This window comes from Vombatus ursinus, unplaced genomic scaffold (genome assembly GCF_900497805.2).
Source record: "Vombatus ursinus unplaced genomic scaffold, bare-nosed wombat genome assembly UNPS02014813.1, whole genome shotgun sequence".
NCBI classification, from domain to species: domain Eukaryota; kingdom Metazoa; phylum Chordata; class Mammalia; order Diprotodontia; family Vombatidae; genus Vombatus; species Vombatus ursinus.
The window spans coordinates 21583701-21594286 of record NW_020954591.1 but is presented as its reverse complement, the minus strand read 5'-3'; the positions used below and the strand labels follow the sequence as shown (position 1 = coordinate 21594286).

The 10586-nt window shown below is 34.5% G+C and overlaps 1 long non-coding RNA gene across 1 annotated transcript in view; it reads right to left on the bottom strand.

The window, feature by feature from the left end:
• LOC114054476 overlaps positions 1–5533 on the bottom strand; it is a 17734-nt gene extending 12201 nt beyond the window's left edge. Inside the window, exon 1 of the long non-coding RNA XR_003570488.1 lies at positions 5399–5533. This is a non-coding gene — a long non-coding RNA (uncharacterized LOC114054476). The remainder of the gene's footprint in view (positions 1–5398) is intronic.
• Between the last annotated feature and the right edge of the window lie 5053 nt (positions 5534–10586).

Below are 10586 nucleotides of genomic sequence, written 5' to 3'. Positions count from 1 at the left end.
AAGGAAGGAAGGAAGGAAGGAAGGAAAGAAAAGAAAGAAAGAAAGAAAGGAGAGATGTAATAAGACCAGAGAAAGAATCTTCCATGTAAGCTCTAAGAAATGATGAGAGGAGGCAGCTAGGTGGTGTGATAGATAGAGCTCCAGCCTTGGAGTCAGGAGGACCTGAGTTTAAATTGGGCCTCAAGACACTTGAAACTTACCAGCTGTGTGACCCTGGGCAAGTCACTTAACTCCGATTGCCTCATCCCCCCCCCCCAAAAAATGAAGAGGAGTACAGTTTCAAGAAAATCTGTGAAGATCTATGTGAATTGATACAAAGTAGAGAAAGCAGAACAGTCTACACAATAACAGCAATATTGTAAGGAAAATCAACTACGAAAGTCTGAGTAAATCATCAATGATATGGCACAATTCCAAAGGCCTCATGACCTGAAATGTTATCAATCTGGATACAGCTCCGGCCTTGGAGTCAAGAGGACCTGAGTTCAAATCCAACCTCAGACACTTAACACTTACTAGCTGTGTGACCCTGGGCAAGTTACTTAACTCCAACTGCCTCGACCTCCCCTCGGCCAAAAGGACATAAAATGTTATCCATCTCAATGTACAAAAACTCAGTGTAAAGTTAATCATTTTAAAAAAAATTTCCCCATCCAACATGGCTAATGGGGAAATGTTTTATATGATACACATATATAATACATGTGTGAGTACATATATTTTTTGTCTTCACAATAAGTGGAGAAGGGGATGGAGAGGAAAAGAATATGAAACTGAAACTGAAAAATTGAAATTAAAAAAAAAAAAACCATCTCTCCACTCAGGCTATTTTTACTGGCTAATATCCATGTTATGTATGGAATTCTCTCCCTCCTCCTCTTCACCTCCTGGCTTCCTTGATTTGTATGAAGTCCCAGGTAAAATCTCACCCTTCTAGAGTCTTTGCTTTAATGCTAGCACATTCCCTCTATCCATGACCTCCCAATTTATCCAATATATAGCTTATTTTTATATATCTGTTTACACATTGTCTTTCCCCTTAGACTTTGAGCACTTTGAGAGTATCTTTTACCTTTGCTTCTATCTCCATCACTGAGAACACTGCCTGGCACATAAAAGGCAGTTGGTAAATGTTTACTGACTATACTATATACTGGCCTTACTGAGATCTGGGGATTTCACAGCTTTCAAAACATTACTGGACCAGGTCTACAAGTATTACAATAGCTAAAGCAAGAAAGAAATATCAGTAACCTAAAAAACACAAAAATAGCTGATTTGGTTGGTAATAAAATTTCTACCTTCCCTTATCTTGAGATAGCATACCTATAACAGCACAACTACCCAAATAACTGATGTATAAGTAGTACATGGCACTAGAGAAGAAACTATTTTAGAAAAGGACCTATAACACACTAAATTCAAAAAGATGAGGGAAGGGTAACAGGAAACTATGGTGTAAAATGTTTTATAAACTGAGTTATGGTACAAATTATAAATCACACCAAATAATTCTATTCAGAATCATAAAAGGCAACTGATAAATTAGTCGTTCAACTATAGCAATAGTCATGTAAGTAGGAGAAAATGTTGGAAAACAGAGGCAGTGGGGTATAGAGAACAGAAAACTAGACTTCCTGAGTCAGTAATATTTGGGTTCAAATCTGTAAGACTATTATTAGTTTACTAACTCTGGCTAAGTCAGTTCACTTCCCTGTACCATTTCCTCAACTGCAAAATAGCCTCCACATGAGTTAATTTAGGAAAAGGAAAATTTACTTTTTAAATTGAGGGGGGCAAGAATAGGTTCCAACCACCTCAAAAACCATGATCCTATGATTTGTGGTCCTTGACACCTTATTCATAAGACTTTCTCATAAAATATATTGGAAAATCAAGAACACACAAAAATTGTCTATACCTCAAAAAGTTATAGAAGCCCTATTTTTAACTTCAACTTATAAAAAAATTCTTAATGGTATAGTGAAAAATTAATGTTTTGTGTTAATGCTAGGTTAGAATATCCAAATAACCTTATTTGATCTCATTTCTGTCTTTTACTTTGTAAAAATTAAGAATAGGAAGAAAATTTCAAAAGACTTATAGAGCAATCACTAGTTTTAAGAATAATCATGAAGGAAAAGTTATTTTATGGGGATTCTTAAAATAAAAAGCAGGAAGTTATCTTTATTACCTTAAAATCTCATTGTTTGAAGGCAGCAAAAAAATTAACTTACAAATAAGTAAATTAGATGTGATTGTTCATGTGTGAACATTCATACCTTAATAACTCTTTTTTTATGAATGGTAAATCTAGTATCAAGTGTCAGATAAGCTGGATTTGAATCCTGGCTCTGAGAATTAAAAAGCTCTATGACAATGAGCAAAGTAATTCCTGTCTCTGAGAATTTCCTAACTTCTTATATGGAGGGAAATTTTTAGTCCTAAGTTATTCCTTTAGATATGAAATGATTTCCTTTACTTTTACCTTACCAGAAACTTAAGAACGTCAGCTAGATGACTCTTTTACGTAAATTCCAGGCTCAGACATTTGCTAAGGTGTGACTAAAGTCAAGTCATTGACCTTCTAAGAACTTTAGTGTCCATCTATAAAAGGGAAATGCTACTTGAACTTCCTTCCTCACAAGATGAGAACAAGTAGTATGTAAAGAATCACAGAAATGTAGAGAAAACATTCTAATTGCCACTCTAAACCATATCATAAGCTCATGAGGGCAACATATATGGTAAGTGTCATTTATACTTCCAGAAAACTTAGCACAGAACTTGGAACACAGTAGGTACTTAATAAACAAATTATTTTTGTTGTAGAATTTAAAGGATAGCACATCCATAACTATAAATTTTCTAGTGAACCATATTGATTACAAATTAATAAAAGAGATCACAAAATTGTTCAACACATCCTCATTAGCAGTTTTCTTGTTAATTCAAGTTGAATCACTGGTTGAATCAGTCTCTTAATATTAATGACATCCCATCACATAGCATATTCACTGGAAAAGTTCTCTTGTGAAACTGAAATTGGTAAGTTATAAATTAGATTAACTTGGACAATAATTCAGTTAATAAGTATTTTTCCAGGTATGAAGTTTTACAACTAAAGAAATCAAGTCCCATGAAGGTTATGTGACCTCCCAGAGTCATGCAGGTCATAAGTATCAGGGACACGATTAAATTACCCATTTTGCACTGGACATGTAATGGAATTTTACGAAGTTTAATACTTATAATCTGGGGAAAAGAAGATAAAATTTGGGACTAAAGGGATTCACTAAGGTCTTATATGTGAGAAATTCTGCCACAGGGGACTAGAAAAGGGAAAAAAAAGAGGTCACTAACCTACAACCTCCCATCAAGCAACAGAGTATTTGAAATTCTTCATGTTATTGAGTATTATTACTTCAGCATTAATCCAGGAGACAGCCAACTTGAGAATAACATGAAGATTCTAAAAGTACTATCACCACTGGAAGGCCTGATTAATTAAATGGACCTGAAATAGTATGGATTTGGTAGTTTCCCAAAATAATGCAGCCTGCAATTATTCATACTTGTCTGTCATTTGTTACCCTTGCCATTTCTCCTACAGAAGTTCACCACAGTGTGTGAATGTGCTAAAAGAATTCTTCCTTTGCTGGCCCGTATGAAAAAAAAAATATTTATAGCAGCTCTTTCTGTGGCAAAGAACTGGAAATTGAAAGAATGCCCATCAATGGGGGAGTGGCTGAACAAGTTGTGGCATATGATTATGATGGAATAGTATTTTGATTCAAGAAATAACAAGCAGGATGCTTTCAGAAAAAAAACTAGAAAGACTTACATGAACTGATGCAGAGTGAAATGAATGAAACTAGGAGAACACTGTACACAGTAACAGCAATACTGGATGATGATCAACTGTGAATGACCTAGCTATTCTCAGCAATAAAATGATCCAAGAGAATTCCAAAGGACTTAGGATAAACGATGCTATTCACCTCTAGAGAAAGAACTGGTAAGAGTTCAAATGCAGATTGAAACACTTTTTTAAAAAAAAACTTTTATTCTTGTTTGGTCTGCTTTTGTAACACAGCTAATATGGAAACATTTTGTATGACTGTACATGTATAATATGTATCATTGCCTCCCGTCTCAAAGAGAGGAAGAAGAGAAGAAAGAATTTAGAACTAAAGTTTTACATAAAACTGTTAAAATTCTTGTTTATATGTAACTGAGAAAAAATGGAAAAAAAAAATCTTTTTCTCCCAAGAGTCAATCATATCCACCCTTCATCCCTTACCCTAGCACGTTAACCAGCACATTTTCTGTCATATGATTCTGACATCCTTGACTTTTGCTCTTCACATTTCCTCAGCTAAATATATATAATGTGTGTATCAACAGTTAGAAAGTTTACATTATTTCATTTGATTCTCATGATGTAGTCTTAGTATTATAAATAAAATGCATTTTAAATGTCACTTGAAAATCTCTGTTGTTTCATTTATCTTTAAAAAATTATTCGGGGGGGGGGGGGGGATAGAGCAACGGCCCTTAAGTCAGGAGGACCTGAATTCAAATCTGACCTCAGACTAAACACTTGACACTTACTAGCTGTGACCCTGGTCATTTAACCCCAATTGACTAAAAAAAAAGATCTATACATAGGGAGGACAGGCCAGAGTGAGGTTTCAAAATGATAGTAGGGTATTTATCAATAATCAAAATGTACTTATTAGGCAACTATTATGAGTCAGTCTATGGCAGCAAGGTTGCCCAGGAGATAGAGTTCCAGACTTGAAATCGGGACCCGATTTAAAATCTGGTCTCAGACACTTACTATCTGTGTGATCCTGGGCAAATTATTTTATCTTGTTTGCTTCAGTTTCCTCATCTGTAAAATGGGCTGGAGAAGGAAATGGCAAACCACTCCAGTATCTTTGCCAAGAAGACTCCAAAAGGGGTTATCAAGAGTGGGATATGATTGAAAAAAAATGCTTCAGAATGAGTCAGATGATGTACCATACAAATATCAAAACGAAACTATAGGGCTCTCAAAAAACCAATATTTTTCTGAGGGAGATGGGAAAGAGAACATGTACATATATAAGGACATATAGAATACATATAAAATAAATTTAAGGTAATTCAGGGAGGAATGACACAATACGTGGAGAGGAAGGGGAAAGAGATTCATGTAGAAAGAAGTTCCTGATGTGAGAACTGAAGAAAACAAGGGGTTCTAGGATGTGAAACTGAGGAAGGAGCACATTTCAATGATGAATAACATCCAAGGCAAAGGCATAAGAATGGAAAAGCATCTTGTATGAGAAACAGAAAGGTCAGTTTGGTTGGACTCTAGTGTAAAAAAGTCAATCAATAATCACTTGAGTACCTATTAGATGCCAGGAACTGGGCTAAGAAGATTCCCTCAGGGGATAGCTCCACAGGAAGAATTAGGTGAAGGCTTCAAGAGAAATGTCTTACATTTTGCAATACTCTTCCAGTGTGTTATTTAAAAACTTAGTCCATGAAAAGATGGAACTGAAAAACAAACAGGAACATGGAACAAAACTAAATATATTTACATTTCCTTTCCCTTGGTCAGTAGTGAAATTTGACTAGTGCTTTCATCACTTCATTCCAAAGCTGAGATGATAGTCTAGTTATTATACATCACATATTATTATCACTACTCCTCCTCCTCTCCCTAATCATAAGTAGCACTTATGCAGCATTTTAAGGTTTTCAAAGCACTTTGCAAATATTATGTCATCTTAATCATACAGCAACCCAGTGGAAAAAGATATTATCATCATTTTAAAGAGAAGGAAACTGAGACAGGCAGGGGTTAAGTGGCTTCCTCAAGATCATCAAAATTTGACATCAGTGCTCTCTGTACATTGTGCCACACAGCTACCTTCCATTTATTAAACACATACTATGTATATACCTAGCACTGTACTGGATGTGGCAGGAATACAGACAGAAGCAGAAAGCTACCGCCTACCCTCAAGGCGCATCTTACAGTCTAATGTGGGAGACAAAAAGCAAACGTGTACAAACAAGACTTATCTAGGATATTTCAGAAATAATCTCAAAGGGAAGACACTAAGGGGGAATGGAAAAGCCTTCTTCCAGAAGTAAGATTTTAGCTAAGAATTAAAGAAGCCAGATAAGCAAGAAGGCAGAAATGAGGAGAAAGAGAGTTCCAGACATGAGGGTCAATCAGTGAAAATGCTATGAATCAGGAGTGTTTTGCATGAGGAAAAATGAGGACAATGTTGCCATTGGATGGCAGAGAAATGAGGTAATGCGGACTTAAAAGGTTGGATATTTTAAAAGGGTTTATATTTTTACTTTTATCTATGATACAAGAAAGAATTACTAAAACAATTTGGTTCTGATCAAGAACCAATCAGTGGAACATGTTAGGTATACAACATAAAGATGAGAAACACTAGGTGACCAAAGGGAAGAACAGAGAGCTACTCCCTCTACCCCAGGGAACATTCACACAAAGCCCCCAATTAAGTCAGGAGAGATGAGTAAATTGAAGAAAACTCTAATAATTACTTGGTAGATCCAGAGAAAAGAAACAACTTTTAATTATCTAAGAATGCTGATTCCAGAATACGTATTTTATTCAGTAAATAAAGATTCCAGCTACTAGATTAAGCACTCACTATTTGACAAAAACTACTGGGAAAACTTAGTTAACACTGAATAAATTATGGGAGAAATTAAATTTAGACCTAAGATGTCACACCTTATACAAATATAAGCTGTTAAATTAAAAAAGATCACATCATAAACAAACTAGAGAAATACAGAAAAATTACCTATGAAATCTATGGATACGAGAAGTTTGTGAACAAACAAGAAGTCAAAAAGATAACAAGAAAAAATGACTAATGTTAATTATAAAAAATTAAAGGATTTTGCACAAAAGAGGGGAAAAAAATCTTTGCAGCAAGTTTCTCTGATTAAGGTCTCATTTTTGAGACGTAAGGACTTTTTTTTTTAAGATCCATTTCCAAATCAATAAATGGTCTATGGATATTAAAAGACAGTTCTCAAGGGGAGAAATTCAGTTCATAGCCATATTTTAAAATGCTGCAAATAAACAGAGAAATGCAAATTAAAGCAATTGCAAGATTCTACTGCACACTCATAATAATAGCAAAAACGATGGAAAAAAGAAAATTATACTTGTTGGAGGAGCTATGGAAAAAGTCACACTGCTGCAATTTTGATGGACTTGTAAATACGTACAACCATTCTGGAAAGCAATTTGGAATTACGTACAAAAAGATGCTGGATAATGCATGCATGCCCTTTAACTCAACTATAATACTCTTAAGCCCCAAACAGATCAAATCAAGACAGAAAAGTAGTTTATGTACAAAACTTTATAGAAAGGTGGCAAAACAAAACAATACAAACAAATAAACAAAAAAAACCCTGGAAATTAGATTACAGGCAAGCACCCATGTTATCTAGGCCAGTGAAAACCCCAGACCTAAGGCAAGAACAGTGAATTAATCACTCTACCCCAGGGAACATTCACACAAACTGCCCAATTTAGGAACTAAGTCTGGAGAGATGAGTAAACTGAAGAAAACTCTAAAAGTAGATTTTCAAAGTTAAAACAAATCAAGAATGCACATCCATTTTAAATGATTTTTGTAGTGTAGCTGAAGGTACGTTACATATTTTCTCTGTACTGATATAAATTTGATAGGGTAGAAACTATTAATGTGTGTGTGTGTGTTTACCAGCTACTCCTATATTAAGAATTTCACACTTTCTTAGGAAGAAACACAACAGATGAACTGAAGAAGTAATCTAAGGTCGTAAGGACCTCTACTAAAAAGAAATCCTGATTTTTAAAAAAGGCATAAGGGCATGATATTTACAAACATCCTCTTACTTACTTTAACCTGGAGGGTGCAAGACAACCTGTGAACTTGCTTGAAGAGATTAGTTAAGACTGAAGACTAGAAGATCAGCATAAACCTATGTATGGAAAGGGCCTCTGAGGCTGCAGAGTTCAATCACCTAATTTTTACATACAAGGACAGTGAAACCCAGGAGACGAAGTTACTTGGATAAGACAGAAATGGTCCAAGCAGTCAGATCACATTCTTATAATCTGGAAGTCCTAGCAATAGGTTTGAAGATGAGTGACAAGACTGTGTGCTAGCGGCTGAGAAATCACCTAGTATTCTCTAACAAGTGGCACTGACAGAAATCACAAACTTGCTATCAAAACAGTCCAGCTGGTTCTGTTGGAATTAAATCAAACAAGGTAAGAAGATCTCAGTATACAGTCTTCAAAGGGCACAGGGCCAGTTAAATCTTTGGATAACATAATGAGAAATAAGTCATGCAAGGACAGGACTTCTTGGAAATTCTAGCATCATGGATTTAGATCTAAAAATAACCACAGAGGTCAGCTATTATAGCTCCCTCATTTTCAGATAAGGAATGGAAACTGAGAACTTGGAACAGGTGAAATTATAAAAAAGTTAAAAGTATTAAAGTTACAGAGCTGTAGTTCAAATCTGGGTCTTCCAATTCCAAATCCACAAATGTTTCCATTGCATGACAATAAAGATCTTTCAAACTTTTCAGTAAACGTTTAATTGGTGGTTTAAGTGGTGCCACGGGGTCTGATGTAGTAGATACTCACTTACTGATGATTAACATATTCTAAAGTCCTACAAAGAGAAATGAGTGTGGGATGTCATAAGGATATGTAATAAACATTTCCATCAGAACTCTGCCAATCAACTGCTCTAGAATTTTCTTATCTGTGAAATAAAGTCAGCAGTCTACAATTTTCAAAGCTACTTCAGCTTCCTTTGAAGAATCAAACTCCAGAGGAAAAGGACAATTTGTATTTATTTTTATTACCAGTACTCGTTGCAATACCTAACATATAGTAAACACTTAAATAAAATACTCGTTGACTTAACTCACATTAAAGTTCACAAATAGTATCTATTTTCCATGCCACAACCTGAATGAAAGTTGGCAAAGAGCATAAATCTATTAGGAATTTATCAAAAATGGAAATGGTACTAAGTAACCTTGATTATATCTCAATGTTACAAAGTATGGAAAAATTCCAAAATAATTTTTAAGCTTAATTTTAAACCTAGTTATCCTACTTTTAAGAAAACTTCAAGTGATGTGCAATCTTTCCTTTAAGTAGTCATATTCTTTGGCTTTAGGTCACACTATGCTCAAAGGGTCAAATGAGTGAAAAAGTATATTAAAAAAAAAAATACATTTCCAAGATTATGCCAAAACTGATACCTTGCTTTGACTCATCTTGACTTTTGTATACATCCTAAAATCTACAGATTTTAATCAGTAATTATCTACCTCTGTCAAGCCTATATAAAATTGTGTATTTTTTTTTCCTTCTATACTGGATGCTCTAAGTATTACTGAAACACTTACATTTACTCAGATATTTTTCAAGTTGGTCCTAATAAAGGATAATTTGCCATCCTCCTCTCAAGATGTGACTCTCAAATTAGCACTCTGTCCACTGTCTTTTAAGTAATGTTTCACAAACTTTCCAGTCTAAGACTATTAATATGCAGTCTGGTCCCAGTTCTATGGTTAAAATGTTATTTTACTTTTTTAAAATGTTCATTTTGATGTTTTAAATGACGACTCAAAATTGGCATGCTGAATACATACTTTTTAAAGTAGGGGGAAGAAAGGAGATAACTTGGATTATGGATCAGCTCATAACTATCTGGAAGAGCCTTAAAGAGAGAAACCCTGTTCAAGTATAGAAACGAACTGACTCCTGAAAAAAAGTAACTCTTGAAGTATAAAGCTCCATCAATAACCACTCATTACAATTCATTCCATGAAAGAGGAATATACTTTTTACTGCCCTTTTTATTGTTTAAAAGAATTATAAAAATCAGTGCAGATCAAGTAGGGAAAGGCTAAGTAAGTTTTAATTTGTGAATATAATGGATTATTATTGCACCCTAATACACTAAGAAACGAGAAAAGACAAATTCAGAGAAACCTGGAGAGAACTGGATGAAGTGAAATGAGCAGAACCAGAACTTACATGGGAACCAGAACAACTGAAAGTAAAAACAACTTTAATCATACCATACCAATATTTGGAAGGGTTGGTGGGCTAGAGGTATAGAATGAGATCAACATTTTCAGACACAGACAATGTTTATTTGTTTTTATATATTTATTGTTACAACAGGTGAGCATGTAGACCTAAATAATTTATTATGATAGTTATGCAAAAGGGGGAGGGAGGGTTAACTGAAAAACCAAGAAAATAAAAACGGAAAATAAAAGTGCAAAAAGGACAAGATGGCAACACTATTACTATCATGTAAAATTTAACATACTTTAAAAACTACATAACAGAATTTCATATTTTCAAAAAAATCTATCTTGTGCATAACAAATATATATATTTAAAAAAAACAGAAGTAGACTAGCATTCAGGAGGTTACATTTTCAATTTTGTCACTGGGTGGTTATAAATTTGACAATCAAGAAATACTTTCTCTAGGCCTCATCGT